This window comes from Solanum verrucosum, unplaced genomic scaffold (assembly GCF_900185275.1).
Source record: "Solanum verrucosum unplaced genomic scaffold, falcon-dt-bn FXZP01000062.1, whole genome shotgun sequence".
In the NCBI taxonomy this organism is placed as follows: domain Eukaryota; kingdom Viridiplantae; phylum Streptophyta; class Magnoliopsida; order Solanales; family Solanaceae; genus Solanum; species Solanum verrucosum.
Genome location: NW_026020477.1, coordinates 5,755,010 through 5,763,725, shown reverse-complemented (window position 1 = coordinate 5,763,725; position 8,716 = coordinate 5,755,010). Strand labels below are relative to the sequence as shown.

General features: G+C 35.9%; 1 pseudogene; it reads left to right on the top strand.

Moving 5' to 3' along the window:
• Positions 1–459: 459 nt before the first annotated feature.
• On the top strand, positions 460–1,582 carry LOC125809418 (agamous-like MADS-box protein AGL11; annotated as a pseudogene).
• Positions 1,583–8,716: the final 7,134 nt, after the last annotated feature.

The following is an 8,716-nucleotide window of genomic DNA, read 5'->3' as shown; positions in this document are numbered from 1 at the left end:
CGTTTAAGTAATAGGTGGTATTACTTAGTGTGGAGATTAGCAGGTTAATCTCATGTTGTAAACTGGGTTTTACTTTTGCTTGTGAAGTTTAGTAAAAGTAGTTTGAAAATCCCTGTGAGACAGGTCTTGGTTTTACTCCCTTGAGCAAGGAGGTTTCCACGTAAAGTTGTGTGTGCAATCTTTACTTTTAACATTTATTTACTTTTTGTTATTGAAATTGTGTTGAGGACTTGGTCCTATCGTAACTGGTGGACGCATACATTCCAACACCTATAAATTGAGTAATTCCTATTAGTATAGTTTTTATAAATTGAGTAATTCATATAAATTACTCCTCCTCCTGATTTTGAAGCTTAATTCTATTCATCACCAATCTGATAAATACATTCATTTGTTTTTTTGGTCGATTAATACGGTGCCTGCTTTCTTTATTCTACTACTAATAATAAATCGGTATGTGTATTTTGTTGAAGTGCAGGCAAAATGGGAAGATCAAAAATAAAAGTGGAACTTATTCAAGATCACAAGAAGAGGATGAACACTTTAGTAAAACGGAAGGCTGGCTTGGTCAAGAAAATTTCAGAACTCTCAATACTTTGTGACATCAAAGCATGCATGATCATATATGAAGGAAATACTAATTGTCAAAATGATCAAATGTGGCCGAATGATCCAAATGAAATTAAAGAGCTAATAAATCTCTACAAAAACCAACCACTCCAAGGACGAAGCAAAAGGGGTAAGACCTTGTCCAACTATTTCAAAATGATCAAAAGAAAAGGGCTGAGATCAAAGTAGAAAAGGATCCCACTTGGGATTGAAGATTTGACTATTTCGAAAATGTTGAAAAGAAAAAGGCTGAGATCATAGTAGAAAAGTATCCCACTTGGGATTCAAGATTTGACTATTTATCTAAAAAAGAATTACATAATCTTGTTGGAGATTGAGAAAAGGATGGACAAGGCAAAAGGAAAACTCGAATGGTTGAAAAACATGAATGTTCATATTGAAAGTTCCTCACTTTCGCATAAACAAATATGGACTACTCTGAACTAATGAACCATACTACTCTGTAGCCTATTTCTACTGTGAATTCTTTCATCGATCACAACTTCTTTCAATCAAATATTCCAATTAGTGGTGTGAATTCTATGGGAGCAGGGATGCATAATGGGCTTCTTTCTAACGAGGATTATCAATTTTGCAATGCAAATTATTCTATGATGAATGAGGCTGAAAACTGGTTGGCAAACGATGGAATTGGTTCAAGTTCGACAATGTGCCAATGGCAAATAATGGAGTTAGTTTAAGTTCGACAATGCAGCCCATGGGGAATAATGGAATTAGTTCAAGTTTGACAATGCAGCCTATGGGGAATAATGAGATTGGTTTAACTTCAACAATGCAACATATGGTGAATGGAAATGGTTCAAGTTTAACAGTACATCCTATGGATCAATACCCTGTCATATACAATGACTCTACTCATGATATTGGTTCAAGTTTGACAATGCAACCTTTGGACCAATACCCTTTCATATACACTGACTCTACTCATGATATGTCTTATGAATTTATGTAGATTATATTTTTTATCATTAGAATAGTTAGTAGTTCCTCCTTTGTTTACTTTTGAAGCTGTTGGATCAGAGTTAACAAACTAGGAACTGGCTTTTTTGTTAGATCAAATTTGACTTGTAATATTAAGTTTGGTGCTTCTCTTTTGTGATGATACATATTTGTTCACTTATACTTGTTCGTATTAGACTTTGCACATCTTTTTTATCATAAATACTGCCTAGTTTCAAACGATGTTACACAGAAGATTCAGTTCCAATATGAATGTGATAATGGACTTACAATACTGCAGATGAAATATGACATGATATCACAACAATAAAGGAAAAATGTAATTAAGAAGCTATACAACAACGGTACCGCATTGTTAAAATTCAATGTCATATATCAGAAAACTTATTCAATAGAAGCATAGATATAAGAAACTTTCATAGGTGATGCTATGAGGAAACATGAAGTAGTGGAGAACTTCACTTACTTTGGAAGAAAGTAGGAGCTGCATTACTTAGTCTCGCTTTATCATCAATGAACTTTTATGAAATAGTTTCACGGGATTCAGCCAATTGTCTTGATCGTAGAATATCATTGAGCAATAGAGAACCTGAGATCCGATGGTAACAATCAGTCAAAGGAGCGTAGCTTAGAGCCTTTACTTTATGTAAAGTGCACTCACTCTAACGGTCAGCAGGGAAACAGGAACAACGGCTTAATGTTCAGATGTTAAATAATAACAGATCAAGAAAATGATGTGAGTGATATACTGCACTTAAAAGAGATTCGGGTATCTATCAACATATAAATATAGCATAGTTTTTCACATATATATTTTATGGAACCTAAAAGCTTGAACTCCAACATTAAAGTGAACAAGCTCATTCCAATCACAAATAAGACTATAGATACTCTGCATTACAGAACAAGAAATCCATTCCGCTCTAACTTATCTTAGTATAATCACTATTCTGGTGTTCGGAGCCCACATTGGAACGCTGACTAAATCTGAATCTCGCTCTGCAGGGCCCATTTCGGGGTGGGGTCCAACATGATTTTCTCCATCCCATGGTTCGAATCTGAGACCACAGATTAAGGGTGAAGCACTCCCACCAGTGCACAATAACCCATGTTGGTCCTTGTCCACCTTCTGCAAGGCTCTCCTAGACAAGCTGGCAATACAATTGGGGATCACCTCTCTGATTCATATTTCTAATTGTACCTGAATTCATTCTCACAAAGGTCATATACGGTTTGTGTTAAAATTGTAGATATTAAAAGATGCAAATAGATTAAAATAGAAATTTAATTGGGTCATAAGATTCGTTAAAATTTACTTTGAGCTCAAATGAGCTAAAAATTAGGTTTGGTCATCACCCGCCCAATTTGACCTGATTAATCTCAATAATTTTAATATATTGTTTTTTATGTTAATTTCAATAAAATAGATAGTAATTCATACCTTCAATATGAAACATACATTACAACAACGCAAATAAAGGATCTTAAAACGAATTAAAATTGAAGATTAAATTTGAGTCAATTGAAAATTCTTTTAAAATGGATTGAGATTGATCCAATTCAAATTATTTGATCTCAACCCATAAAATCCCGAACAAAATACTTATAATTTTTGGCTCATTTTAACAATCCTAACCAGTGTTTTAAAAGGCGAGGGCGTGAGGCGAGACATTTTATACAGTACGGGGTGAGGCGTAAGCCCTGAGACACGGGGCGTAAGTCCAATGGATCTGCGGAGCGTAGTCTCATGTATATTCAATTTTATAGTTTTATTACTAATAAAATAAGTAAAAGTGAACATTTCAATGATTTTACAAATATTTTTTTATAAATAACCTATAATATATAGAAATTATATTATGATTTTTATTTGAGATAAGTATTATAATTACTATTGAGAAATATCATTACGCCAACAATAAAAAAATATGATTTAAAGCAAAAAAAGTTCAAAAAAAAAATTAAAAACGCTCGGGCCTACGTTTTTACGCCCACGACTTACGTTTTTTCGCCTAGGACTTATGTTTTTATGCTCGAGGCTTACACCCTATGGATCTACGTCTTTAATTTACGTCCCAGAGCATTGTTTGTACACCCCACCCCGAGATTCGTCTTAAGACTCGCCCCAAAAACGTTTTTGAAAACATTGCTCCTAACTATGACTAGTTAATGATCATACATAAGAAGGTAACTATTAAAAATAGGAAAAGAAGACATGTGGCAATAACTCTGACTCTAATTGATCATAAATCCACCGACAACCTTCGTATTTCACGAAGTTATTTTTTAAAATATTGATAATACTCAGGAGGTTTATTAACAACTAGTTTTGATTGGATTTCACAAAAAAATCCCATAAAAAAGGAGATCATAGATAATTAATTTCTTTGGCAACACAAATAAATGCTTTGAGAATCTGTCACACCTAGCATTTATAAGTCTTTCGATTTGCTTTTCAAAGTACCGTAAAAGATTTCACATGTGTCATTAGTCATATATAAATAGATAATTCATGATTATTGAGTCAACAATAACATAATGTGTGAGTATCTATTCCCCTAAGGTATTCACTCATACACACACACACATATATATATATATATATATATCATTAGCTAAGTATTTTGGATTCTTCTCTTTTGGTATCACACCGATGTTGATACAAACATTTGTGTAAATGTGGGTGTAGATATGGAATCTCTATCGAATCAGGTCAACTATGTTTTAGTACTTTTGCCAAAATCAATGGATAAATTCAGGACAAATACAATGATTTTTGTTATCAAAACAAAAACTAAGGTGACATTGAATAAAATGAAATATTTGTATGTATTTTTTTTAATGTATGTATGTTCCTTTCATTATATCTCTGATTCTCTTCTTCATCAATATTTTCTCCTGAGAAATATACCTTGTTAGTTTTCCACTTAATGTCCCATAATTTAAACATATTGTAACATCTCGCATATTGAAATAACTAGGAAGGAGTTCATAATTGGAAATAGTCGTTTTTGTAAAGAATGAAAATCATGATATATTGTTAAGTTAGAATAAGTTGAGTTTTGGTCAACTTCAAATCGCCATAACTCCTAGCTCAGGATGAGTTAGGTGTACTACCAGATATGGTAGGAAATCTCTTGGAATAATATTTCCAACGTCGCCGAGTTTGCGCGATTCCGAGTTTGTATGAGTAAGATATGCCCTTTGGAAGTTGGGCTGTTCGAATAAGGAAAGTCCAATCCGGATTTTGGAAGGGTATTTTAGTCTCTTCCTTACCCAATTGTTTTATTTCATTTTTGGTAATTAAGTTAGGGTCTAAAAACAATTAGATCATATTACGCTTTTACCAAAATACGCTAGGGATTGGAGATAAGAGAAAAGAGGAGAAAGGACAAGAAAAATCAAGAATCGTCAAAAACGTTCGCGTTTGGTTGTGGATTTCGCCAAGGATTCAATCCTACGAGGTATGTGAGATCACATAGCGTTGGGTTAGTTCACCCACGTGCCTAACATGATTCAATTCAGCAAAGTTATATTGATTTGAAAGTAAATCCTTTGAGTTCTTGATGACATACGTTTGAATCCTTGTGGGTTGTGTTGTTGAAGTTTTCTTGAGATTTGATTCACGTTTTTGGGTGTATTTTCGAGTTGAATCTGGAATATATTGAAAGTATAATCGATCTTAAGTGTTTGGGGAAAGAACTAAGATGAAATAGGGGTTTAGAGTTGAAAAACGAGCAAGAAAAATCAGGGATTTTCTAGGCAGGGGCTTGGGGCGTCACGCCTCTAAGAGCGCCCCACTTTAGAGTCTGAAGTTTGGGCTCTCGGGCGATGCACCAGCGAGAGCGCTACAACTTCAGCTCTGAAGTTTGTGCTCTTGCGTCCCGTGCCTCCTAGAGCGCTAGGGACACGAATTTTTCCCAATTCTTTCCCAACTTTCCATACTAGTTCCTTAGCAATGTACCTTTGTTTACTAGTTGATGCCAACACTCTTAGGTACATATAAATATCATGAAACCATCCATTAACATGCTATCATGAACCTTGAATCCATAATTCAATTCAAGGAAAGTTAAGAGTCAAGTCATAAAGTTAAAAAGCATGTCAAAGATAAGTTTATAAAATTTTCAAAAGTCTTTTACAAACGTTTTAACTTTGTTTTAAGACTTAAAGTTCAAGTTGAGTAAGGAGTAAAGAGTAAAGATTGAAATTCATTTCTTCAAATAAGTATATGGGGACTATGTATTCCCACAGAGTTTAAAAATGTTTTCACATTTGAGCAAGAAAGGGAAACACCGATTTCCAAGAGAGCTTTTAAGCTAAAGTTTTCACTAATTATCTCAAACCAAAGAAATAAGTTTTGATTTTAAATCATATGAGCCAAGTATATTTTGGGAGTATTATTGAGCACTGATATGGGGATGTGAGTTCATATTAACTCAAGTTTCCATAAACCATGTAGACGTCATCGGTAGTAAAGTATCATACTTTTTAGATGACTCCTTAAGTTGATTTTTAACATAGACTGGTGGATCCACTTAGTTAAGGCGTTCTGTATGACGGCAAAGTATATGACAGTTCTGGCAGCTTGGGCAAGACGTATCACCATTTTGGCTCATAATGGTGGTTGTCGGTTAGAGAATCTCCCATAGAAAATATATTACTTTATTTCATGAGTAAGTTGAGTTTGTTATAGCATTTTCTTTAACGAAATAAGTTGTTTTCCACTATTTTTACAAGTTTTCCATAGATTGTATATGCTTTATTGCTTTATATTCAGTTAAGTTATTTAGGAGTCGAGTAAAGCCAAGGTAAGTGTTCCTTTCAGATTCTTTTCAACCCTATGTTGTGTTTAGCGTTCAACTTGCATACTTGTACATTCAATATACTGATGCCAGTTGGCCTGCATCTTATTATGATGTAGACGCATGTAACCAGTATCATCACTCAGCACCTCGTTGATCCAGTTGAGCACTCAAAATCAGTTGATGAGCCTCCTTGCATTCTGGAGGACTTCTTTTGCTTTACTTTCAGTATTTCATTATTAGGATGATCGGGAGTCTTGTCCCGACATCCCTCTTTGTTTTAGAGACTTCATAGACTGTTAGTAGTTCAGTTTTCTTTACAGTATCATTTCATATGTTAAGACTTGAGTTACCATTTTGGCCAAGTTGAATGTTGACTTTTAAACATTCTTATTTATTTTATTTAACAATTGAATAAGTGCATTTAATCATTGTAATAATGCTTAGAATCTTCCACTGAGTAAGTAAGCCAGGCCAAGGGTTCACTTTGGGCCATCAATGGTTCTCGAGTGCCAGCTGCGTCTAAGGGGTAGGCTCGGGGCATGACAAACTTGGTATCAGAGCACAAATTTAGAGAGTCCTAGGGAGTCTATGAAGTCGTGTCTATAGAGTCCTTATTATCGGTGTGAAGCATGTCACATCTATAATTAGGAGGCTACTACACTTAGGAAAATTTCTCACTTCTTTCACACTCATTTCGTGTGTTAGAGTTTGATCTCTAAAAAGTTTCATTCTAATTCATGCTTGCGCGTGTTTTCAGAAAATCATGCCTCCACGAAGAGCTACCAGAGGTCGTCCTGCTAGGCGTAATGTTGAGGAGAAAGGGGTACCTAATGCACCTAAAGTGCAACCCCAAAGAGAGGTTACCAATGCTGAGTTTCGTGAGGCTATTCGGATGTTGAGCCAAGCTGTGACTAACCAGGTTGGGCTATAAAGAGGATCTAGATAGGAAGTGACTGATACTTCGAGGATCCGAGAGTTCTTGAGGATGAATCCTCCAAGTTTCACGGGTTCAAGCACTACTGAGGATCCAGAGAGTTTTATTGAGGAACTGAAGAAGGTATTTGAGGTTATGCATGTTACCGATACTGAGCGAGTTGAACTAGCTATATATAAACTGGAGAATGTTGCTAGGACTTAGTTTGACTAGTGGAAAGAGGGTAGAGTTGAGGATGCACCACCTGCGAGTTCAACATGTTTTGAGAAGGCCTTCTTGGGCGTTTCTTTCCCTGAGAACCGAAAGAGGATAAGGTAGGAGAATTTCCTACCCTTAAGCAGGATTCCTTTAGTGTTCATGAGTATAGGTTGAAGTTCACCCAACTATCCCGTTATGTTCCAGAGATGGTTGTGGATATGAGGAGTAGAATGAGTTTGTTTGTTGCTGGGTTGTCCCGTCTATCAAGCAAAGAGGGCAGGGCAGCAATGCTAATTGGGGACATGGATATATCAAAGTTGATGGTCTTTGTGCATTAGGTTGAAAAATAGAAGCTGAGGGATAATGATGAATTCAGAAATAAGAAAACTAAGCCAGGGAATGAGTCCGAGCAGCAGAAAAGTAATGTGAACTGTTCGTCATTTCAGCAAAAGCAAAAGGACCTGCACCATCATCTGCTAGTGCACCTGCACCCAGAAACAAAAGTGAGTATAATAGTTAGAATTCCCAACACTTCAGAGCTAGACCTGCACAGTCTCAAGGTAATGTGGCACAATGAGGTAACTGGGCTCCTGCATATGCTAGGTGTGGTAGAACTCACCTAGATAAGTGTCATGATGTCCAGTCAGGTAGTGTTAAGTGTGAGCAAGAGGGTCAGGTCATGAAAGTGTGCCCTATGAACATGCAAGGTAGTGGAAAATAAGGAAATAGAGCTCAATCTTCATCAGTTGCTCCACCAGACAGGGCTGCACCTAGAGGAGCTACTTCTGGTACTGGCGGAGGAACAAACTGCCTCTATGCAATCACTAGTCATCATGAGCAAGAGAACTCTCCAGATGTTTTCACTATTATGATCAAAGTCTTTACTTTTGACATTTATGCTTTGCTAGATCCAGGAGCAAGTTTATATTTTGTAACCCTTTATGTTGTAAATAAGTTTGATGTTATTCCTGAGAAACTCTGTGAACTCTTTTGTATTTCTACACCTGTTGGGGAGTCTATTCTAGCTGAGCGAGTATAGTGATTGTGTCATTTCCATCAGTCACAAAGACACCATAGATGATTTAATTGAGTTAGACATGGTAGATTTTGATGTCATTCTAGGTATGGACTGACTTCATTCCTGTTATGCGTCAATAGATTATAGAACTCGAGTTGTCAAGTTCCA